This window comes from Pinus tabuliformis, chromosome 2_1 (assembly GCF_031772625.1).
Source record: "Pinus tabuliformis cultivar Carrire ecotype Pingquan chromosome 2_1, CPIR1, whole genome shotgun sequence".
Taxonomy (NCBI): Eukaryota; Viridiplantae; Streptophyta; class Pinopsida; order Pinales; family Pinaceae; genus Pinus; species Pinus tabuliformis.
In genome coordinates, this window is record NC_142299.1 from 856719589 (window position 1) to 856746351 (window position 26763).

Sequence of the window (26763 nt, forward strand, 5' to 3'; positions counted from 1 at the left end):
ACCTCAATATTCTTCACCTATCCTATGGATATGTGTCTCAAGAAGTCCTTTCCTTTGTTGAAGTTCACATTATAGCCACGGTCTTCGAAAACTACAACAGATACAAGATTCTTCTTTAGACCCAGAAAAGACATCACTTCCTTAAGACTGATAGGGGAGCCCGACTCCCTCTTAAAGGTGACTACATGAATCCTGGTCGTGTTGTACCTTCCATGATATCCCATCTTGATGTGCACTTGGAGATCCTTCTCCTCCAAATCACTGAAAAAATCTGTGTTCCCTGTCATATGGAATGAGGCACCGCTTTCCAGGTACCATACACTTCCCATCATTGTGATGGCCATGCATGCAATGAGAGTAAATCAAGCTCGAATTGTGAAGCCAAAGCTTCACTTGTTGCTCATATGGAGGTCTTCTTGCTTTTCTTCTTATGTGGACACCTCGTGGAATGGTTCTCATTCATGGAACTTTTCATGTTTTTATTTGTAAATTAATAAATAATGGATACAATACCTAATCGGTGTTGTAACACCTAATGTGAGAAGGCAATCACCTGTCTTGTTAAGCCTCAAATAATTTTTTTGTCCCTTATGTTCAGAGTTGCAACCATGAGCTGTATGTTTCATATTTGCCAGGTGTTTTATGGAATGTCAGTTTTGGTTGGGGAAGGTCAGGTCAAGTCTTGGTTTCCATTTTTGTTTTATAAGCATTGTCTTCATGTTTTCTATGAGTTCTAAAAGTTACATAGAGTTTTGGGCAGAAGCAAAGCCATAGCCTTGGAAATTATCCTTTGCATGTATCCTTTTATGCACATCACTAAGGTACACCCTTTGCATGTATCCTATTGCTCTAGTTCTCCTTTGGGGAGGCCTGTGGTAATCTATTCCTTGTTCTTCAAAGTGACATGATGCAAATTTCCGAGTATTTTGTGCTGAAGTTCACTGGCATTATGACTCTACACCTTCTCTGCCATTGTATTCAATGCAGCACAACCCTCCATATATATCTTGTAGAGGTTCTTCACACAAACCTCAATATTCTTCACCTATCCTATGGATATGTGTCTCAAGAATTCCTTTCCTTTCTTGAAGATCACATTGTAGTCACAGTCTTCCAAAACTACAATAGATACAAGATTCTTCTTTAGACCCAAAAAAGAATCACATCCTTGAGACTGAGAGGGTAGCCCGACTCCTTCTGAAAGGTGACTGCACCAATCTTGGTCGTACTATACCTTCCATGATATCCCATCTTGATGTACCCTTAGAGATCCTTCTCCTCCAAATCACTGAAAAAATATTTGTTCCCCATCATATGGGACAAGGCATCACTTTCCATGTACCATACACTTCCCATCATTGTGATGGTCGTACATGCAATGAGAGTAAAACCAAGCTCTAATTGTGAAGCCAAAGCTTCACCTATTGCTCCTCTTGAGGTCTTCTTGCTTGTCTTCTTATGTGGACACTTCGTGGAATAGTTCTCTTTCATGGAAATTTTCATGTTTTTATTTGTAAATGAATAAATAATGGATGCAAAACCTAATTGGAGTTGTAACAACTAATGTGAGGAGGCAATGACCCTTCCTATTAAACATCAGATAATGTTTTGGTCCCTTATGTTCATAGTTGCAAGCATGACCTGTACATTGCATATTTACCAAGTGTGTGATGGAATTTCAGTTCTAGTTGGGTAAGTCAGGTCAAGTCTTGCTTTCTGTTTTTGGTTAATAAGAATTGTCTTCGCGTTTCTTATGAGTTCTGAAAGTTACATAGAGTTCTAGGTGGAAGAAAAGCCCCAACCTTGGAAATTATCCTTTGCATGTATCCTCTTGTGTACTTCGCTAAGTTACACCCTTTGCATGTATCATGTTGCTCTAGTGCTCCTTTGGGGAGGCCTGTGGTAATCTATTCCATGTTCTTCAAAGTGCCATGATGCAAATGGCGAAGAATTTTATGCCAAATTTCACTGGCATCGTGACTCTACACCTTCTCTCCCTTTGTACTCAATGCAACACAACCCTCCATATCTAGCTTGTAGAGGTCCTTCACACAAACCTCAATATACTTCTCCTATCCTATGGATATGTGTTTGAGGAATTACTTTCCTTTGTTGAATATCACATTGTAGCCACTGTCTTCCATAACTGCAACAAATATAAGATTCTTCTTTAGACCCAGAAAAAACATCACATCCTTGAGACTGAGAGGGGAGCCCGACTCCCTCTCAAAAGGTGACTGTGTCAATCCCGGTTGCATTGTACCTTCCATGATATCCCATATCGGTGTGCACTCAGAGATCCTTCTCCTCAAAATCACTGAAAAAATCATTGTTCCCTGTCATATGGAACAAGGCACTACTTTCCAGGTACCATATGGTTCCCATCATTGTGATGGCCATGCATACAATGACAATAAAATCAAGCTCGAATTGTGAAGCTAGAACTTCACTTGTTTCTCCTCTTGAGGTCTTCTTGCTTGTCTTCTTATGTGGACACTTTGTGGAATAGTTCTCATTCATGGAACTTTTCATGTTTTTATTTGTAAATGAATAAATAATTGATGCAAGACCTAATTGGTGTTGTAACACCTAATGTGAGAAGGTAATGGCCCTTCTTGTTAAACCTAAGATAATTTTTTGGTCCCTTATGTTCAGAGTTGCAACCATGACCCATACGTTGCGCATTTCCAAGTGTTTGATAGAAAGTTAGTTCCGTTTGGGGAAGGTCGGGTTAAGTCATGCTTTCCTTTTTAGGTTTACAAGCATTGTCTTAGTGTTTTTTATGAGTTTTGAAAGTTACATAGAGTTTTTGGTAGAAGAAAAACCCCAGACTTGGAAATTATCCTTTGCATGTATCATTTTGTGTACTTTGCTAAGGTACACCCTTTTCATGTATCATGTTGCTGTTATAGACATTTTTGTGCCTAACAGCATGAAGCATGAAATGTCAATAATCTGAGGGATCCAAAGTCCCTAAACATGTTGTTCCTACCCCTAGAGGAACAAGGTCAGCAAACCACAGCACTGAAAATCAGTTCTCCACCTGAAAACACTCAAAAACAAGCTATTTCTGGATCATGTCAGCTGCTCCACTGAGCATCTACGCTGAATGTCAACTGCTCCACTCTATACCTGCGCTGAATGTCAAATCTAATGAAGGCTACCTGCGCTGGGCGAGATTGACCAAGTGGCACAGTCATTCTGCAAGGTGTCAATTGCCCAGGAAGCTTCCAAACTGACACTTGGGTCAAGGAATTCGCCTTGTGATGAGTCAGAGGGTCTTTATCTCCAAGTGGACTCAAGAACTGAAGTTTAACTAAAGTGGGAGAGGACACTAGTCAGCTTCATGCCAGCCTCAAGCTGACTCATCCTTTCTCCAAATCTCCTTTATATAGAGCTCTCTCATGAGGTCTAGGGAGGCTGGAATTTTGTGCAAGTAAGGAAGTGTTGTTGGTTTGAGTATAGAACTATTGGGTGATTGCTTTGAAGGAGGTGAAGAGGAGATTTCTTTCTGCTGGGAGGTGTTGCTGGATTGGGCCTCTTATGGTTGTAACACTCTCAGAACTTTACTTCTTCTATTAATAAAAGCATTTGAGGTTCTTCTATATGCATGTATCTTTGTGGCGTATTGATGCTTGTATATTTGATTTATTCTAATCCTTAAATCAGTTATGGATGTATGCTTCTTGTAGTTTCCTTTTCTTGTGCTTTTACAGGATCTTTGTGTAGCTGGGCCGGTGAAAGAGCAAGGAGCTAGGAGCAAGCAGCAAGGAGCGAAGGTTGGATCAACCATTAGCGCAAGATAATGGTTAGTGGATCATCCTTCTCTTCTCTCTTTCATCTCATAAAGAAGTAATCTTGAATAGCTTTGCATTCAGTTATTGCTGAGGTACTATCACCCTTAGAGTGGGATAGGGTCATTCCGTATTGGATACTTTTCCCAACAACAAATTGGCGACTCCGCTGGGGATCGTATCTTGTTGGTTGATTGTGTTTTTGCTATTCATTTCATAAACAAAGGGAGTACCGAATCGAACTGTGTTTGAATCCTTCAAATACAAAGTAGAGGGCAGCTACTCTAGCTCAGTTTCTGGGCAAGTTTATGATTTGAAGAGCTGATCCAGAAGGACTCTAATAAGCTCTTAGTGATAGCTTTTCATCCTCCTTGTCATCCCTTAGTGTGTCTTTGACTAATAGCTTCTGATTTGAGCAAAAACTGTGAATTTTTGAGCAATCTGTGACCCGGAAACCACCAGAAACGAAAGTTTCGTTCTTCAGTGCAGGTTGTACAAAGGCTGTTTGCATTTCAGCGCAGTTCCCGAAGGGGCTACCTGCGCTGAAGGTCAAACAGGCAGTGTTCCACCTGCGCTGCACCAGTGTTGCCTTGTGCTACTGGGGTTTCCTGCTATTTCTTGCCTTGTTTTCACTCTTGTTTTTGCTGTTTGTTACCAGTCAGTGTGCCTATCTGAAACCAACTTTCCTTGTCACTATTCTGCCTCAGTTGTATAAAGAAAATGCGTTTGTTCTTTGTGTATTTCTTATACATTTACAGTTTCCCATAACGAAAGTGAACTAGTCTTGCTGTGGCCTCTTAGATCTAGACCTGTGATAAAGTGTCGTTTTGATCTTAAGAGTTAGTTTGTTTGCTGTTCATAGCTGATTGAGCTTTTACTTTCGTCATATGGTTTGAATTTATATATTTCTAGTGTCGAAACAAGTAAATCTTAAGGTGTCTTTTGATTTTGTACAAGCTTGTTTGCTTTCACTTGAAATTGAATTCAAAATTATACAACAGCTTTCTTTTTTGCATTACGCCAACATTAAGAAAGAGAAAAGAAATACCTGCATCTTTGCATTTTGCATATAAGTTTGTATGTTGAGTTAGGGAAAAAGTGCATTAGAGAGTGCTCTTTGATCTGTGTGAAAATATTTTGTCTCTCTTTTCCCTCAGTAGTTAAGATTTTCATAAGTCGAAAAGATTGAAAAAGCTTGCTTCTCATCTTAGACTGCATTTAGGAATTTGTATCAAACATCTCGTGGTGAACCTTGAAAGGAAAACTTTAAAAAGATCAACTTAAAATATATTGAATGAACCTAACAACGCTTTGAAACATAACGCAAACACATAGAGGTCTAAGTTAGAGACGTGTTCCGCCGTTGTTAAACGTAGTGACTGTCGATCTCGACGAAGGTGGGTGATTCCTCCTGAGAGTCGGTGGCACTAATACGGACTTGTGCTCCCACGTACCGTCACGTATATATTGGGAGACCCCTATAGGAACAAAGCCTTTATCCATAGGAAGCCGTGTCGGCCGCCCTACTGATCGCAATGCAGTGAACACAACATTCACGAAGATCGACCACTCGTACCGTAAAACGTATTCTGTGGTTTTGCGAAAGGTTTGGCACACCCTCTGCCTAGATCTCCAGAGCAGTTTCTTTTGTCCTTTTTGAAACTCTATAACTGAAAAAGTCCAATCGAGCATTTGTCACTTCGGGCTCGTTAATACATCGAAGGAGACTAGAGTCATCTTTAGCTTTTTCTCGACTCTTAAAAAGTGAAAAAGCAAGTTGTGTCTAAAAGCGTCTAATAAAATTCATTCAATTCGGAAACACAAATTTCCCCTTTTAATATTTTAGTTGATCGAGTAATCCGCAATCGTGGAAGAAAGTCAATTGAAACCCCATCGTTCGCAGAGGCTTACGAGTCAACCATCTTTGTCCCCGGAATCGAAAACAGTACGGGCAAAGCGAACTCGTTTAACCGGTTCAAAATCTCCTTTGAAAGTTAGAACAAGTGTTCCTACTGCATCCGAGGTTCCGGTTACTCCTAACATTTCTGGAAACCCTGCCTCTATAGAAGAAGTTCAACAGTCACAGAAGGACAGTAATACTGATCCTAGTCTGGGGGCAAATACTTGTGTAATTGAACCAGTTCCATCTGTAACCGGTCTAGAAAGTTTTGTTCCTCAAACAACTGTCGCTGTCGAAACAACCACTTCTTCGGCACCAGAAATATTTTACGGACCTGACGGTCTTCCTCTTCCACCGGGTTTGATTGCGATAGAGGAAATTGCAGAGGATCCACAAGCAAGTACTCCAACTCATTTTGGAGTCGGGGTCACTCTATTTCCTTCATCAGAAGTTAATCCACCACAAGTGGAAGTCCCTGTAGAATCGCTAGGCAATCTATTGGATAGACTTAAAATGTCTGAACAACCGTCATCATCTAGGACTATGCCAAATGACACAGCGACAACAGAAGTCCCTGCCGTCACTCCGACGATGTTTGCCGGCATACCAGCTGTCCCAACTAGCTCTCAACAGCTAGAAGGAGTCCACCAAGGGACTATTTCGACAGTATGGTCTGTTCCAGTTTGTTCATCCGGAGTAATACCCGGTAATTCTTATGTTGAAACTCGACAGATTGATCCTCATGGAGGTCAGTTTGGGCCATCTAGTCCTCAAGGACTAACAATCCCTCTTAGTTCCGGATTGCTACCGTATGGGGGGCAATATGCCCTTTCATTACCCCCTCCGGGAGGGTACCCATACGTGAGTTCACAACAATGTTCAGGTTATACTGGAATTGCATCAAGTAGTTGGGTACCTATGCTACCTCAACAACCAAGGATTGTATATTCTATGCAACAGTGTGTACCTGTGACAAACATCCCAACCACACCGGCTATTGTAACCGTGTCGCAAGTTCAAGCGATACCTATTACATGTCAACCTCAGATTTCTCAGGTTGTAATGCAACAGTCGCTTGACCATGGGTCACAACCACAATCGCCAACTGGTGGGACGACACAAGTACAAACGGGTACAATTACCCCACACCTTGGTCCAATGGTTAGCATGGCGCAACAGAACATGGCGTCACAACCATGGCTTGTACAATACCAACAACCGTAGTTCCAGCAAGTGTACCAAGGTTCTGAGCAGTAGATCTTTGCGAACAGTGGACAACCGTAAATCCAAAACGGTCAAAACCAACCACTTTACAGTGGTCAAGTCCACCAACCGTATCAGTCATACCAACATCAATTACATTATGCTGGTATGCAAAGACCCACTGCTCAAGCGATTCCATCGTACCCTGGTTATGCTTTGCCTAACCTGAATCAACAGTTACCATTCGTGGCAACTTTAGAGTTACCCGATTTACATCGGTTAACGAACGATCTGATTGCTTATACCCCTTGGTGGCCAGCGATTCCTCATAAACTTCCGTCTGACATTCCTAAATTCAATGGAAATCCAGGTGAAGACCCGTCGAATCACGTGATGACTTTTCATCTGTGGTGTTCGTCGAACACCCTTAATGACGATTGGATAAGGCTTCGCCTTTTTCAGAGGACATTGATAGGTCCAGCGGCTAAATGGTATATTGAATTGCCAAGAGCCTCTTTCGACAATTTTAGTTCCCTTGCCACGACTTTCTTAACCCACTTTCAATTACCGATAAGGTATGAAACGGGAACAGAAATATTAACCAACTTCAAACAGACAACTGCTACCCATATATCTGATCATATACATGAGTGGCATCGTCGTCGTAGGATGGTGAAAACATATGTTCCCGATTAGCTATTAGCTGAATGGTTTATAAAGTCGTTACTTCCGGCTATTACGGAAGATGTGGCCAAGGGGGGAGTCGTAACAGAGGAGCAAGTGATTGCTCGTGCACAGTATTTGGACTTAGTTTATACTCAGTCCGGCACACTCTATGACAAAATACCTTACGCTCCTAGACCAGAGTTTTCAATTCCTCCCCCTCCTAAATCAAATAGTGACTCTCATGCCGGTGATGGCGTGATTGGTACAGCAAACGCGAAATCGATAAAGGCTTCGTCAAAGAAAGCCCTTAAGAATTCGGATCAAAATGCAAAAGAAGAAATTCTTGCTTCGGAAGTAAATGCCGTATCAGAAGATAAAGGCAAAGAAACCAATCAACCAGGAAGTAAGAAGAAACAAAACAAAGGGAAGAAGAAGAAACAGGGTGAGTCATCCCCTGGAAAAAATTCTTCAAACCCTCCTGGCAAAGGGAAACAAAATTATCCATGTCTAATATGTGATGATAAGGATCATAACACAAAGAATTGCCCATTCAAAGCTGAATTAAAGAGGTTCTTTAAAAGTTCCCAAACATCAGCTGTGTTAACTGATCCATTTCCCAACCCAGGTCAAAATCTGGTTGATAGTGGAAATGCTTCCCCGTCGCAAGTCCTTATGTTGTCGGTTTCGAAACAGCAGAATGATGCTTTGATTTCGACAAGGAACAAAGATTATGGAAATCCTCAAGTGTCGAACGAAAAAGGTAAAGATCAACCGAGTAGTTCGACAACAACATCGACAGAAGTTGTAACGCCCACCATCCCTGAATTAACAATAAAACCACCGAAGGGTGTAGTACACAAGTCGACATTTAATCCTCGCGCCAGAGCGGCACAACATTATAATATAGTGGAAGATTTGACCCAATCGCCATCCGCTATGTCGACTCTTGAGGTGCTACAAAATTGTCCAACCCAAAGGCAGGCGTTGTTATCGGCAATTGGTGGGGTTGATCCTAAGGATTCCAATCTTGTATCCTTTGATCACAAGGGATATGATCCTCAGTTATCAGCTCAGTTAGCTTTCCTTATTCAAGTGAAAGCACTCAACAAAACTGTTCACAGAACGATAATTGATGAGGGAGCCTCGACATGTATTATGTCAATGAGTTGCTGGAAAACTTTAGGATCTCCAACCTTGTCGCGATCTTCGACAACATTAAAAGCCTTCGACGAAAGGACTTATACCCCTTACGGTATCCTTAATAACTTGAAAGTTGAACTAGGAGGAAAAACAGTAGAAATTGATGTAGAAGTCATTGATGGAAATCTTGACTATAACATCCTACTGGGTAGACCATGGATTTATGCCATGGCAGCTGTCGTGTCGACCTATTTTAGCAAGATCGCATTCCTGTTTGAAGGAGGGATTATGATCGTCGACCAACAGAACTTCCTCCCTAATGGTTCACAAGTTACAGGAAGCATTCCCATGATCCGTGAGAGTAGCCATTCAGCTCAAGATATTGGAGTAGGATTATTGAAAGACCCCACATTGATGGGAACTTTCGCGCTACCACCTCCTATTTATACAAGAAATGTACCGTTTGTAGCAACCTGCAACATGATATCTTCCACGAGGGTCAACATGTATCATTCAGTGGTTATGCCCCCAAGCCCTTTAGAAATATTGTAGCAATCAATGTTTCAAGCATGGGAGGCGAGCCCAAATCAACGCTCGTCAAGCGTTTGGGTAGATAGGTCTAGCGAATATGGAACCCCACTAGATCCTTGGTCGAAAGTACATGGGACTGATGAAGGAATCTTACAATCAATGATGATTGAGGGGGCACCATGGAATGATCACCACCATCGTTCCCTTCTTCCGGAATATGAAGAAGATACTCAAAGTGACCTTTATCACCCTTCAGTATTTGAGTTCCTAACGAATACTGTAAACACGGTGGATTCCGAGCGAAACCTATCCAATATTGAAGAGACTATAGCCATAAATATCTCGACTAAAACAGATGTTGTAGAGAATATTTATGTCGGCAAAGGTTGTTCCCCTTCAGAACTGGAAATATATAACGCTCTTTTTCGCGAATTTAGAGATGTCTTTGCGTGGTCATATGATGAAATGCCAGGCATTGACTCGAGTATCGTTGAACATGAAATTAAAATGTATCCTGATGTCAAACCAGTAAGGCAACGGCTTCGGCAAGTGCACCCGAAGAAATCCGCTGCCATTAAGGCAGAAGTTGAAAAACTCCTCCATACTGGATTCATCTACCCGGTTCCTCTAACCAATTGGGTATCGAATATTGTCCTTGTTATGAAAAAACAAGGGACGATTAGAGTGTGTGTTGATTATAGGGATGTAAACCAAGCTTGTCTGAAGGACAACTACCCTACACCCTTCATCGACCAGATAATTGATGAATGCACCGGATGTGAAATCTTTTCATTTATGGATGGATTTTCCGGGTATAATCAAATAAATATCCGCCCACAGGACCAGTCTAAGACTGCATTTATTTGTCCGTGGGGCACATTCGCTTATCGAAAATTACCCTTTGGTTTAAAGAACGCAGGGGCGACGTTTCAGAGGGCGATGAATTATGCCTTCCATGACATCAAGAACATTGTTCAACCTTATCTCGACGATCTTCCAGCTCATTCGCGAAAGCGGACTGATCATCCGCAGCATTTAAGAGCTATATTTCTACGTTGCCGACGCTACAAGATAAGACTCAATCTGCACAAATGTGTGTTTTGCATTGGTTCTGGTCGGTTACTTGGCTTTGTAGTCTCTAAAGATGGGATTCGTCTCGACCCCTGCAAGGTTCAGCCAATCATTAATTTGCCTCCACCTTCAAATTTGCTTCAGATTCAGAAACTCCAAGGGAAAGCAAACTTTCTGAGGAGGTTCATTCCAAATTACGCAGAACTTGCTAAGGGTTATACTCGTCTATTGAAAAAGGATGTACCTTTTGTCTGGGACAAGGTGGCACAAGCTTCTTTTGATGCTCTGAAAAATTGTCTAGTAAAAGCATCATTAATGTACGCCCCGGACTATCAAAGAGATTTTAACCTGTATCTAGCTGCAGCGGATACGACCATTGCGATGGTTTTAGTTCAAGAAGTCAATGGAATAGAACATCCTATCTATTATTTAAGTAAAAACTTAAACGATACAGAAAGTAAATATTCTTATGTTGAAAAACTAGCGCTTGCAGCTGTTCAAGCGATTCAAAGGTTTCGACATTATGTCCTCTTTCGGAAAACTACCATCTTGTCAGATTGCAACCCCATGACTTATATACTGTCGCGACAGTTGCTTGGGGGCAAATATTCAAAATGGATAGCGATCCTTCAAGAGTTTGATCTGGAATTTGTGAAACCAAATCAAAGAAAGCTCTAGTTTTCGCAGAATTATTGTGCCACCTCCCATCATCGTCCAACGATGAAACATCAGAAGAGTCAATCGTGGACGAAAGTTTGTTTCTGATATCTGTAAGCGATGAGTGGTATGGAGATATCATAGTTTATCTCCAAACCCAAAAGTTCAGGCCTAACACCTCTCGCTCCGAACAAAAACGTATACGATACCAAGCAAAAGACTACATGATCGTCGGTGATACACTTTACCGTCGTGGTGTCGATACAATCTGAGGAGGTGCCTTACCCATGAGGAAGCCAAAAAAGCCCTGAATGATTGTCATTCAGGCGCGTGTGGGGGGCATCAATCTGGATATGCAACAACACAAAGAATCTTACGAGCAGGATACTTCTGGCCAACCATGTTCAAAGATTGCATAACCGCAGTCAGAAGTTGCCATGCTTGTCAAATCTTTGATAGCAAAACCAGACGACCGCCCGCACCTTTACAGCCAATAGTTGCTGTTGGGCCCTTCGCCAAGTGGGGCATTGATTTCATGCAATGTAACCCCACCTCGACCGGGGGGCATGGGTATATTATAGTCGCTGTTGACTATTTTACCAAATGGGCCGAGGCGATGCCTACATTGGATAACACTGGTGAAACAGCTGCCCTTTTCTTTTTCAATCATGTAGTCACCAGGTTCGACGTACCACAAGCTATAGTTACAGATCATGGGTCGCATTTTCGCAATCACATGATGGTCGAATTAGCTGCCAAGCTAGGGCTATCTCACGACAGCTCTACCCCATATTATTCGCAAGCCAACGGACAAGTTGAGGCAATCAACAAGGTCCTGAAGCATATGTTGCAAAGGATGATCGAGGTTCATAAAAGAAGATGGCACCTAATCCTGTACTCAGCTTTGTGGGCCTACCGGACCTCGGTAAAGAACGCAACCGGGTTCACACCTTTTCAACTGGTGTATGGCCTGGAAGCAGTCTTACCAATCCAGTGCGAAATTTCATCGCTTAAACTCGCAATCGATCTTCTCCCCGGAACCTCAGAAGAAGAGGCTCGTTTCTTGGAATTAATCCAGTTGGATGAAACCCGTCGTGACGCCGCTTTGGCTAACGAGGCCCATAAGAAACGAGTCAAGGCTCAATTCGACAAAAATGTCAAACCCCGTGTCTTCTGAGAAGGTGATTTGGTCTTGCTTTATGACCAAGAATCCGATAAATTGGGAGCAGGTAAATTCAAGTCCTTATGGATGGGCCCCTATATTGTTAAAAGGGTGTTAGCAAAAGGAGCCTACGAGTTAATGGATTACGATGGAATTCCACTGGCGCTGCCCCGCAACGGGTTGTACCTCAAGCGTTACTATGCTTAAATGGTAACCTGCATGCTTTTGTTGTATTTTGTTTTCGCTAAAGTGTTTGTTCTGGTCGAGTGATCCACCTTTTTCCGTTTCAGATGTCGAACCTTCTAGAGACATGTGTTGGGTATGCTGACGGAGCGAGTCGTAGTTCGCGGAACCTGTCCTCCGCAGCCTGGGCCATTTTTGATCCAAGCGGTGAGTTAGTAAGTTTCAGAGGTGTATGTATTGGGCAATCAACGAATAACATCGCTGAGTATAGTGCGTTGATAGAACTACTCTCTGATGCCATCACACGTGGCATACGCCGACTAATGGTCAGGCTAGACTCACAGCTCGTAATACTACAACTCAATGGTATATATTCTGTCTGCAATCCAGCTATTTATCGCATGTTCCTAAGGGTTAAGATCTTGGAAAGACGATTTGATTCAATTCAATATCAACATATTTCAAGAAACTTGAACACATTAACTGACTCACTAGCTAACTATGTGTTAGATAGACATTTGCAACATTTATAAAAAGGGACACATCATCAAAGATTGTACATATGGATCATACAAATCAACCAGAATAAAACCCGAAAATCAAAATACATATAAGCTGTTTATATAAGTTCATACATAATGTTCTGTAACCAAGAAAAAATTGGTCATACGACCTAAAAACTCAAAAAGATGCTAGGGGGCACCCTAGCCTAGTGGTGCTCATGATAGTACGTCACGGCCTGTGCAATCATGCGCAAGAGACGAGTCCATCGTCTAGGCACACCAATGGTATGTCGCTGCATCTGTAAAGGTAACTCGTCAATCTGTACATCCGGAAGGCCACGAGTAAGGCTCTCAACCTGCTCCTGCACAACTGTAAGGGTCTCAGTGTCGTCAAGATCGCGAATAACAACTCTCCTAGCAGGCTCCCCTGCCGGGGCAGTAGCCGGCGATCTCGGACGAACTGCGGGACGAACAGGACCAATATCTGCATGCACCCAAGAGTACAATTAAAAGTCTTGATAGAATAAAGCACAACAACATTATGAATAAGAACAATAAACAGTAATATGGTCAAAGAGTTTACCAATGGCACCCCACTGTTCACCGTCCGGTAGCACCAAATCCGGATCACCTCGGAAATCCATACCCACATATGGATACTCAGAAAATGCCATCTCCTGGCGCTCGAACCACCTAAAGAAGGCCTCAGTAAAAGTAATCTGAGGTTGACCTGCATGCCTAGACATGTGGTCAACCCACCTCTGCATGCGTGGCTCGGTCGGAGAAGGCAAGTCAAGTATGATGTACTGAGGCTGCATTAGTGGGATTTTCTCCAAGGCAAAGGTAGTCAGAATAGAACCAAATCCAAAGTTCTTCAGCTTCCCGTCCTTTACCTTGGTCAATTGACTTTTCATCTGAACAAGTACTGCATCACACCAGTTGAATACTTTCGGTTGGAGACACTCCAAGGCGTGCTGCATATAAGAACTGTTGGCAACATGTAGAGCTGCGTTGTCGGCCATCCTACCAATAGTGAACAGAATGGACCTGAGAGCCCGATCAGTAATCTCACGGATAACAATCTTGCCGTCTCTGCTCGGTTGAGAACCTTCCCTACAATACTGGCGGACAAAATCTCTGGTGGAATCAGTCCCCCGGGCCGTACCTAATAAGGAAATGGGGGCACCTCGTCTTGACAACCCAGTCAAGAAGTACATGTCCTATATGGTCAAGGGGATGGTCTTCCCCCTAATCTGAAACACTTGGTTAACAGGATCCCAAGCATCAAGCATATACTGCAGTAAAGAAATCTGTGCTCTCATGCTAGAGATACGGAAGAACTTCAGCAGGCCACAGTTCTGCAGCGCGTTCACTGTGACCTGGTCGTGGAGGGAAATCATGTCCTCCTCTTCATGTTCTCGTTCGCGCCATGTAAGGGACATTTTGTTCAAGGTTCCCTGCAAATCAAACAAGAGAAAGAGTGAATTCCTGATTTGATAAAAAATAGGCAAAAAACAGGAAAAGAAAACAATGAAAAGAAAGAGCTAGGGTTTAGCTCCTACCTGGTCCAGACGGCACCAAAAATCGTCCGCAGAATCTCCCGGAATCAGCTGGTGAAAATCAAGGGGGAAGAGGCACCTCCAGAGCTCCAACAAACCAAATGCAAATGAAATGGTAAATGAGAGGTAAAAACACCTTTTAATGGCTTTTTACACAGTTTAAAGTGAAATATTAGGGTTATAATCTCATTTTCATGCAAATATTATTCATTTCTAACAAAGTTTGTTGCAGCAATTGAAAAAACAATACTATATTTGAAGAGAGAAAAGCTAGTAATGGTAAAAAATCAAAATTTTGACCATATAATTCGAGCAGTTTTACCGCAGAATTTATGCTCGTTAAAAAATAGAAAAGCGAGATCTGAGCAGTTTTAGCGTCATAGTTCATGCTCGTTAAAAAATAAACATAAGCTTTTGAGCAATGTTTTGGCGCATTCAAGCTCTTTAAAAAATGAACCCAGTACCGGTAAATAACCATTGTGATCGTAAATTTATTAGCCATAAAAGCCTTGGTCGTGTTTGCACCCGCCACCTCCATTTCATTTGGCTAATCGTTCACCTCCATATGATTGTTTACCCATTTTGAGGAATAGCTGCGAAAAGTGATTTCACTTAGCCATCCTTGTGACACTGCCGTGATTGGAAAATTCCAACCTGTACCTGGAATCTGCTGCTATCCCTATTTATCAGTCGTTCCTGAAAAGATGAGTCTTCTTTGAGCTCTTTTCTCCTGACTCGTAAAATATGAAAAGTTTGCCGAGTTTTGGCCTTCCAGCTCGTTAAAGCGACCGGAAGAGCTATCCCTCCTCTAGATTTTAATCTTTTTGGACCTGAGGGATTATTGCACAAAAAGGTCGAGTGCTTGTTTTATTCGGCTCGTTAAAGTTATCGAAAACTCATCCCTTCTGTATTGTTTTATACTTTTTCGGACTTAAGGGATTAGATGACGAAAAAGGAGTTTTGGAGTTAACTTTCTGTACCTTTTCAGACTCTCTAAAAATGAAAAGGACCGAGTTTTCCTTGTCATTAGACTCGTTAAAATGATTAAATAGCGACAAACTTGTCTTTAGACGAGAACGAGTTTCCCTATCGCTAGGCTCATTAAAACATAGTGATGGGCTTGCCCGAAGGGCAGGTTATAGAACAAGCATATGTTATCCTCCTCAAGCTTGACAAAAATAAAGAGGTACTGGTCAGAAATGACAGGGGAAAAATTGGGAGAACCTCAAAGCTTTAATGGTAGCAAGTCGCTCTTGAACATGACACTTTGTCCTCCGTATCACATCGGGTTGGGTTGTTTCATTCACCGGTCTCATCACCATGGTCCTCGCCAAACCATCCACATTTGGGGTAATGCTACCGATCCATCACATCTGTGTCATTATATGTTCAAGAGATGTTGTTCAGAAAGAGTCAACCGTGTCCCATCCACTGCCATACATTATCCTTCATCCACCCATGATCACCACCCTGAATCATATTTCACAGGTTATTTTCACCTCCACTAAAATCATTAACTCCGTTCCGTGTCACTGATGTGGGATTCATTAAGGCCCTCCTTTGACGGATCGCTTCTTGTCGACTTCAGCCCATTATCCAAGAAGTTGATCTAGGAACACCCCCCCCAGTACTTTGAAGCTTGCATGCCTCAATGGCAAGTTTCTCACTTCCGGCGACAGGTATACATCAATGACCTTCGACCAGAAGATTTTACGTGGTGTTCGACGTCAAGTCCTTTATTCACACCACGTGAATTGTACTGCAGTACCTTGAGGGTCATTGTCATTATTGGTGATTCCTCTCGCGCTTGTTAACGGTTTACATTATTGACCGGTAATCAAGCGATGTCTTTCCATGTTCGACTTCAGCGCAATTCTCACATGGATCGACTTGTACTTAGAGTGAAGATCGAACGAGTTTGAAGACCCCGGATCTAGTTTCATCCATCCGGGCTGCGATATATATATTCAGGATATAAAGACATTTGTTATGTACATCATTGCAACAGATGATCATCCTACTCAAAGGATGATAATTTCAGCAGAGAATTATCAGTCTACCATCAGACGGTCGTCTGTTCTATGTACCAAAATGAATTTATAAAGCTGAGCATGGGAATGCCCGCCTCAGCTAGATCATGAAAGCAGAATGAAAAATAATGTATTGTATTGTATTTTATTACAGGGCACCTCTCAGCGATTGAATGAACTTCGGATCCTCCTGATAAAGCATTTCACCCGATAAACGACCTCATACTTTAGGGGGCAACTGTTATAGACATTTTTGTGCCTAACAGCATGAAGCATGAAATGTCAATAATCTGAGGGATCCAAAGTCCCTAAACATGTTGTTCCTACCCCTAGAGGAACAAGGTCAGCAAACCACAGCACTGAAAATCAGTTCTCCACCTGAAAACACTCAAAAACAAGCTATTTCTGGATCATGTCAGCTGCTCCACTGAGCATCTGCGCTGAATGTCAACTGCTCCACTCTGTACCTGCGCTGAATGTCAAATCTAATGAAGGCTACCTGCGCTGGGTGAGATTGGCCAAGTGGCACAGTCATTCTGCAAGGTGTCATTTGCCCAGGAAGCTTCCAAACTGACACTTGGGTCAAGGAATTCACCTTGTGATGAGTCAGAGAGTCTTGATCTCCAAGTGGAAGCAAGAATCTCCAAGTGGACTCAAGAACTGAAGTTTAACTAAAGTGGGAGAGGACACTAATCAGCTTCATTCCAGCCTCAAGCTGACTCATCCTTTCTCCAAATCTCCTATATATAGAGCTCTCTCATGAGGTCTAGGGAGGCTGGAATTTTGTGCAAGTAAGGAAGTGCTATTGGTTTGAGTATAGAACTATTGGGTGATTGCTTTGAAGGAGGTGAAGAGGAGATTTCTTTCTGCTGGGAGGTGTTGCTGGATTGGGCCTCTTATGGTTGTAACACTCTCGGAACTTTACTTCTTCTATTAATAAAAGAATTTGAGGTTCTTCTATATGCATGTATCTTTGTGGCGTATTGATGCTTGTATATTTGATTTATTCTAATCCTTAAATCAGTTATGGATGTATGCTTCTTGTAGTTTCCTTTTCTTGTGCTTTTACAGGATCTTTGTGTAGCTGGGCCAGTGAAAGAGCAAGGAGCTAGGAGCAAGCAGTAAGGAGCGAAGGTTGGATCAACCATTAGCGATAGGGTCATTCCGTATTGGATACTTTTCCCAACAACAGTTGCTCTAGTGCTCCTCTAGGGAGGCCTGTTGTAATCTATTCCATGTTCTTCAAAGTGCCATGATGCAAATGGCAAAGTATTTTATGCTAAATTTCACTGGCATTATGACTCTACACCTTCTTTTCCTTTGTGCTCAATGAATCACAACCCTCCATATCTAGCTTGTAGAGGTTCTTCACACAAACCTCAATATTCTTCACTTATGCTATGGATATTTGTCTCAGGAAGTCCTTTCCTTTGTTGAATATCACATTGTAGCCACGATCTTCCAGAACTATAACAAATACAAGATTCTTCTTTAGACCCAGAAATAACATCACATCACTGAGACTGACAGGGGAGCCCGACTCCCTCTGAAAAGTGACTGCACCAATCCTGATCACAATGTACCTTCCATGATATCCCATCTTGATGTGCACTTGGAGATCCTACTCCTCCAAATCACTGAAAAATATTTGTTCCCCGTCATATGGAACAAGGCATCACTTTCCATGTAACATACACTTCCCATCGTTATGAGGGCCATGCATGCAATGAGAGTAAAATCAAGCTCGAATTGTGAAGCCAAAGCTTCACCTATTGCTCCTCTTGAGGTCTTTTTGCTTGTATTCTTATGTGTACACCAATTTTACCAAGTTATTCATGACATTGTGTGAACCTGCTCAGGTACGGTGGAATGGTCTCTTTTTTCTGCAACTTGATATTTTGAAGTTTGTCCTTGAGTGCTAGTTTCCTATGCTCATTGCTATTCTGGAACAAATCTACCAGTTATTTTCACAGTGCATGCAGAGTCTATCTCCCATGGAAATTTGAGAAAATATGGTATCATACTCCCTCCAATATGATTCTCCTCACCTTGGCTACACACTTCTTCATTGTACTAGATCATTAGCATCAGATGTTGCTGGTTTTAGAATATCATTATCAATGAATTCATTCAACCGATTATCCTCTAGTACTGCCTCGATACAGTACTTCCATGCAACATAATTCGAGTTTCCCTCAAGGGAATACTCAAGACTTAGTCTATTGAAAGCCATCTCCTCAGTCCTGGAGAAAACCTACAAGATTGATCTTCAAATTTAAATCTCCTACAATGATAACTTCAAAATATCTACTCTAGAGTGATTCCAACTCTCATATCATTTAGAAATTAATGTGTAGATTCAATACTACTCATCAATTTACTAAATCACAAGACTTGAAGCTACTCTACTTATCTGCAGAAGTTAATCCACCATATAGAATAGAGATGAAATATGTATGCTTACTCAATCTTGAGCACAACATACAAGAGTATAGTCTATCCCCTTGCTTGACTAACTGACTCTGACCAACATTTAGCCAATTTTCAAGCCCCCTAAGCTCTTATTTCTTTGTAATGTTTCCTTGGAAAATTGGCCCCTATTATTTAGGAATTTCCCACTATTGAATTGTGCAATTCCCTAGGGTCCTTCACGTGACTGCATGCATCACCTGTATAGATGGGAATATGCTACAATTGATAGTACACTCCCTTGGAATCTCCAACTCAATTGGGCAACTCAAATTCTCTACATGCAACAATTATTTTGGGTTGATTGATTAGTTAACTGGTTGATCACTGAGTGTGGTTGAAGTTCCACTTCCATAACTTGACCTCCACTAGTTCTTATGATAGATAGAGCTACTTAAACTAACAATAAATCTAATTAGCTAAATTAATGAAATCTCCATTCACTCCATCTCTCTATCTCCATTTTTCTCACGTTATTTCTCTCTCCATTTCCCTCCCTCCCTCATTATCTCTCTCTCTCTCCCCCCCCATCACTATTTCTCTCTATACCTCTCCCTTCATCTCTCTTGCTATCTCTCTTCTTCCCTCTCTCTCCCCAAACCATATCTATCTTTATGTCCCTACCTATTTCTTCTGAACCTGTCTCTCTTTATCTCTCCCCTCTAACTCTCTCTCTCCACTTTTATCTATCTCTCCCTTTCTCACCCCTCAAATCCATCTCATATTGCAAGTTATTAATAAATAAACAAAATATATTTTATTGTAAAATTTAATAAATACCTATTAAGAATATTGTTACCAAAATTTATGTCACGAGGATAATGTCATAAAGAAATCAACATTTATTACTCATAATAAAATCAATTTATTAGAAAGTCTTGATTTAGTGGAAGGAAATTCATATTTTCTTTTATGGTCGGCTGATTCGTAATAAAAAATTGAACCGCCAAAGGGCACATATAAATAGATTGAAGTTTCACGTTTTGAATATATATCTATCTATATATATATATATATATATATATATATATATAGAGAGAGAGAGAGAGAGAGAGAGAGAGAGAGATGGACAATTACGATTTGATATATATGTGAGATCATATTGTCTCAACCTAAAATTGTGTGTGCAACCAACCACAACCTCATAGGGAGTTTTATTGATACATGATCTGAAATTACTTAAACTACCCAAAAGTGTCTAGGCCGTACTTTTGATCGTTTGTTTCAACATAAAACTGTGTAATCTCGATCTTGTAGGGAAATTTGGTAGGGTAGAAATTATGCAATCTCGATCTCGTAGGAAAATCTGGTAGGGCAGAAACTATGCAATCTCGATCTCATAGGGAAATCTGGTAGGGTAGGGCCGGGCTTGATGGCATCAAGAGATGCAGACAGGAGGATGATTCAAGAGTCTATAGGAGATGGAGAGGGAGAGGGCTCTAGTGGTCAAGTTGTGGCACCATGAACAAATTCCACCAGGAATAACAGATTCGAAATTAATAAATGGAGTGTTGTTGCACTCTGGGCATGGGTATCATGTGCTTCCAACCTTGTTGCATTTATTTATTTATTTAAAACAGAGTCGTTTTACACTAGTCTTCAAACTGTCTCTCAAATAAGAATCCTTCTCACTAAAAATTTCCAATTTAACTTGAATGATTTACTATTTTATTCTAACAGAACTTTAATCTAATCATTTCTACATGCAAACATCCAGGTCGATAATTGTGCAATTTGCAGAAACCACATTATGGATCGTTGTGTGTTCTATTTTTTATATAATTTAATAGTAGAAAATTGACAAGATGGATTTTTTTGGGAGATTTTTCAATCAGTTTGACTAAAGTTTATGAAATTTGAAAATAATATTATTATCTTTGTTTTTGTACATAAAAGTATGAAGTGTCAGACAAACCAAGGAACTGAGACCACTGAAGAATTCACAGTTGCATGGGGTATGTTAAAAAAATATATTATTATTATTATGAAAGGGATAGATGCTAGACCAGTTAGATACTGAAGAGTGCAGAGAAGGATTGACTACAATGTAGAAAGGTAGAGTCAGCAGAAGCACAAAGTTTTCAATTGACAGAGGTAATAACAATTAGAGACTTTGATGATAAATGCATCATACTGATTCAGGTTGGATATTTTTTTTTCTTCTGGTGTTGATGGAGCAACAACACTAGAGAGAAGTGTTGCATGCATAACATTCCAAAGGTTCAGAATCGAGATCGAGTTGAATTCCTTTCTTGTTGAGAGGGTGTGTTGATAATAGCAACAAGAAATGATAAAAATAGAATCCATAATATTCCAATTTTAATTTGTCCTTGAATTAAAATTGAGAATTAAAATTCGAATTTAGTCTCACCAGCTACTTGAAAAATAATTAATTAATTCATCTTTGATTAATTGGTTGGAGAAATTCAAGTTAGAAGTCTTTGTAAAGTCATGCAACAATTATCCCTTAAATTAAGGAGATTATCCCATAATTAAGTAGATAAGATTGAGTTATATTTGAGTTGTAATTAATTAGCTCAGTTTACTGAGTTAAGTCCAGTTAAATTAGCTCCAAACTGTTTGAGGAACTAATTATGAGTTATCAGTTAGTTGATGCATGGATGCACTCAATAAATGTAGTCTGGATAACTGAAGATTCCCTCATAAGAAAATCGTGCATGTCTATTCTGAGAAAGACCTAGTTGATCTAAATGTCAAGGACAATGTACTATCAGTTGCATGTTTTCTCCTATAAAAGAAACTCATGCATGCAGAAGGACTAAAGTTCCTTGAGTATTTCACAATTTTACAGGGTGTGAGATTAGTGTTACACTTGGTAACAGTAGGATCGCCAATGGAAAATTGTGCAAGGAAATAGAAGCTTGGAGGGCAGAGAGGAAGGCTTGTGAGAAGCTTTGATTTCCTATGAGCATCCAAGAGGATTGTACTAAGAGCTGGCTAGCTGTGAGAGCTAAGGCTTTATATAATTCTAATATATTTCCACCTTGTATGATAACACAGATAGTGGGGTTTTCAGCTAAGGCTTTCCCCTGAGTATTTTTTGTGTTTCATGTGTATTGATTCTTCTTCTTCTGGTTATATGTGTTCATCTTGATCTTTCTCAATATTTAAGCTTCTACAAGTTTGATAGTAGAAGCAAATTATAGTATTTTTCTTTGGTATATTGCATTTCTATATGGTCAAAGAGAAAGATTTGTAGAGAATTTGCAGAATTTCTTCATAGTTCTCCTCATTGTCACAATTGGATGAAGTCCCATCTCTAGTATTGCGCCTTATTTCCTCCTGTACCAAATTAGACCATAAGTATTCTAAATCTGGTATTTTCTTCCTCCCATTCATTGAATCTTGGTAGATGTGCTGACTCTTAGGAAGGGCTAGAAGGGATATGCCCACCAAATCATATGCTGCTACAATAGCACCAATTTTACCAAGTTCTTCATGACATTGTGTGAACCTACTCAAGTATGGTGGAATGCTCTCATTCTTCTACATCTTGATTTTTCAAAGTTCATCCTTAAGTACTAGTTTCCTGTGGTCACTGCTATTATGAAACAAATCTGTTAGTGATTTCCCCATTACATGTAGAGTCTATCTCCCATGGAGATTTGAGAAAATATGATATTGTACTCCCTCCAATATGGTTCTCCGCACCTTGGCTACACAATTCTTCTATTCTTCTAGATCCTTAGCATCAGATGTTGCTGGTTTCAGAATATCATTATCAATGAATTCCTTCAACCGATTATCCTCTAGTACTATCTCCAAGAGTTAATCTAAACCTATAATAGTAACAATATATTAATTTTTTAATTTTATTTTTAATCGCACATTCAAGAAACTCTAAAGAAATCCCACAATCTTCGCTATTTTGTTTGGGAGGCATTTCAATTCCTTCACAAAAAAAAACCAAACCTTTTCCATGTCAAAAAAATAAATCCATTTATTGATTTTGTATTTGAAAGAAGCAAAAATAAATAAATAAATAAAATAGTTTTTTCTTTAAAACCATATATATTGAGTTTTAAAATTTTATATATTTATTTACTTAAACAATATAAGTATCATTCTTAAAAAAAAAATCTTTTATTTTTTTTTAATTTAAAAAAATTATAGTTAAATTATTTTAGTTTTGTGAAAAAAATTAAATATCTTTATAATTTCTTTAATTTATATTGTTTAAAGATAAATTAACATTAAATTTAGATTATTTATATATTTATATATTTTTTAAATAAATTCTTATTTTTCTAATTAGCATATGTATTTTTTTAATTAACACACACACACACACACAGATATATATATATATATATATATATATATATATATATATATATATATATATATATATATATATATATATATATATATATATATATATATATATATATATATATATATATATATATTCCTGAAGATGGCATCAAAGATGGTCTATGTGAATGTTTCTTGAAACAAGGACAACAATTCCATCATCTAAAGTTTCAGTTGGACAATCTATGAATACTATTGAACATACTCGAATTGAAAAACATCACAAAAGTCAAGCAAACGACTCATCAAGTACATTTAAGATTATTCTTGAATGTAGCAATTCACGAGAAATAAATAAAATAAATTTTACATTGCATGTTAAAGATATTGAAAGAGATGATTGTACACATATCTATCTATATTTTGGTATGATTAACTTTGGTGGACCATATGAGGTGATGGGTAGAGTACCAGAGATATGTTTGGTGCCGAATGTAGACACTATCTATGTTCTTGGAAAATTGCCCAAGACACATGAAAATGTTAGATATCGTCTCTAAAAGGTCAAGTATGACACATATGAAGAATCTACACCATTGTGTGATGAAATCACATCCAACATTTCAAATAACATTGTAAGCATGTTTATTTATATTTATGTTATGCATTATTGTAAGGATCACTAAAATTTTTATAAATGATTGATCATTGACATATTGTATTTTGTTTGATAGGATTTTCCTAAGAGTCTTTCAATGATGTTGGAAGGTATTTATTTTATAGAGCCAAATATTATTAATGTGATCAACAGTTTCCATATATAGACAAAAGAAGAAAGGAGAAGGAAGCAAAAAGCAATAATCCATGACACTGCAATAGTACATACAGGGAATCATCAAAGAATCCCTAAGGTGGTTCAATCTAGCAAAGCTAAACATGTTTTTTTGTAGATGTCAAAACTGAAGCTGAAAATTATGTTACCATTAGTGAGGAGGAGATTAGAATTGTTGTTCAAAAGGAGAAAAGAAATAAAACACCAGAAAGAAAAATGGCCATGAATGTCTCTCTTCTAGTTTAACTTGAATGATTTTCTATTTTATTCTAAGAAAATTTTAATCTAATCATTTCTGCATGCAAACATCCAGGTCGATAATTGTGCAATTTGCAGTAACCACATTATGGATCTCTGTAACTATGATTTAATTATATAATTTAATGGTAGAAACCTGAGAAAATGGATTGTTTTGGGGATATTTTTGAATCAGTTTGACTAAATTATATGAGATTTGAAAATAATATTATTATATTTTCTTCTGTACATATAGGTATAGAGTGTTAGGCAAATCAAGGAACTGAGACCACTAAAGAATGCATAGTTGCATGGGGTATGTTAAAAATATGTATTATTATTATTCTTATTGTTATTATTCACTTAAGCTCAAGGTTATGAAAATTTTATATGTTTTTCTTTGATATTTGAAACAGGAGTTTGTAATCATGCCTTTCATTTTCACTGCATAAGTCAGTGGCTTAAGACAAGAAAAGTCTACCCATTAAGTATGTATTCTAAACTTCCTTCTTGTGCAATCAGTCTTTAGGGCTGCATTTTAGTAGAGTGAAATTATTTTGAAATGGGAACATGAATCTTTTTAAGGAAATGGTTACTTGTTTTTTTGTTCACTTTATCTTTGGTTGGACAATGAGAGAGGATGTTTACTTTTAAGATTCATTTGTACTTTTATTTTACACCTTACTATGTATATGTTGTTGTAGATAGTAGCGAGTGGGAGTTCTAGAAATATGGACATTAGAGTTGTGATCACTACCAGTCTCCTATTTTTTTTCTTTCTAAATTCATTTGTATAATGTTGTTTGCTTGTTTATCAAATATATAATTGGTTGGCTTGTTTCTTTTTGTAATTTAAAGTTTTCTTACAAATAATGTCATGTATTTTTGGAAAATGATTTATTATAAAAAACACTTTACAATGTAACATGCAGTATGCATTTTCTTCTTTTCCCTACAATTTATGTCTTAACCCAACACATTGATAAATCTCCTTGCGTTTTATATTAATTCTTCTTCACTATTTCTCTAGATCCCTTACATTACATTGAAGTGTGTATGGGCATTCTTTTTCCTTGATATTCAATGTTTTTTTATGAAATTCTTTCATTTTCGTGAAACACTCCATCATCTTCTTTCTTCAACGTTATTATTGTATTCTCTCTATGACTATTTACATGAGCCTTAAATTCTTTAAATTTATTAAGGACATATTTCTTTTGGAGTGAAAAAATCCATGTGAATCTTGAGAAATCTCCTCTCAATATAAAATAATATATCCACATAATGTTACTCTGTTGTGTTTACAAAACATGAAATACTAATAGAAATGGAAATTTAGAGTGAAATCAAGCATACCTTTGACCATATGCTTAGCATATAATGTTCAAGGTCCTTATTCTATGGTATTTGATGCCACATCATTTTCCTTGTTCTAAAGATAATGGGGCATCTATATGATTCATTTCCACCCTTGGGTATTTCTGATACTACAACCTTCGAAGCAATCAATATTTTTTTTCTTTCTAAATTTATTTGTATAATATTGTTGGTTTGTTTATCAAATATATAATTGTAATTTGATTTTTTTTAATTAAATGATTCCAAGAACATAAATATTAAAAAAAAAATTAAATATAAGTTAGAATTTAATTGTAATATCATTTATTTAAAATTGAATAATTTTAAAAACTATATGAAGCAAAATATTTATAATGAATAGATGATAAATTATGATGGTATTGAATGATTGTTAAATTAATTAATGTTAAAAATATAAAAGTCATTTAATAATATATATGGGATTAAAATTAAATAATTTAGTTATATTTCTTATTAAAAACTTTAAACGAGGAAATTGGTTATTTAATTTAAAATTTTATTATGGATAATAGATTTTGGAAGATGAAATTGGATATTAAATTTAAAATTTTGTTATTGATAATATGTTTTTCTTTTTGAAAAAGAAAATAATTTAAAAATTGATAACAAAACTTTTATGAGTCACCAATACTTTGAAATAATTTATTCCAAATGGCTTTCCCCTAAATATTACTCCTCAAATTTGACAACTTAACTTAACTAACTACACCATCTAAGTTGGATAACGGAGGCATCTCTCATTTTTCTCATGATAATTTAATAGATGGACTGATTATTTCTTCCTTTAGTGAAATGGAAATAGTGAGAGCCATATCGAGTTAAGAAGCAAAAGCAAAAGTAGGGAAAGTTTTGTACTCACAAAAATTTAAGAGGCATATTCCATTGGATTAAAAATAGAATATTTCTATACCTTCCTATTGTTGTTTCAAGTCATTAAACACTGTAAACACGGAGAACGTAATCTTTATATAATCCATGATTTATGTTGATTGTAAATTTCATTATTAGATAAATTCTTATAATAATATGCCTCTTAAATTTTTATAATAATATGCCTCTAAAAATAATACAATGTTCTAATTATTACAATAATTGATGTAAAGATAAATTTGACAGATCCAACCCTCTCTACTAAGAATTGATTTGACCATTTAGGTCAATGAGATTCATC

The 26763-nt window shown here is 38.4% G+C and overlaps 1 pseudogene; it reads left to right on the top strand.

Annotated features, from left to right (window-relative positions):
* The first annotated feature begins 20339 nt into the window (after positions 1 to 20339).
* On the top strand, positions 20340 to 24954 carry LOC149203371 (RING-box protein 1a-like; annotated as a pseudogene).
* The last annotated feature ends 1809 nt before the right edge of the window (positions 24955 to 26763 follow it).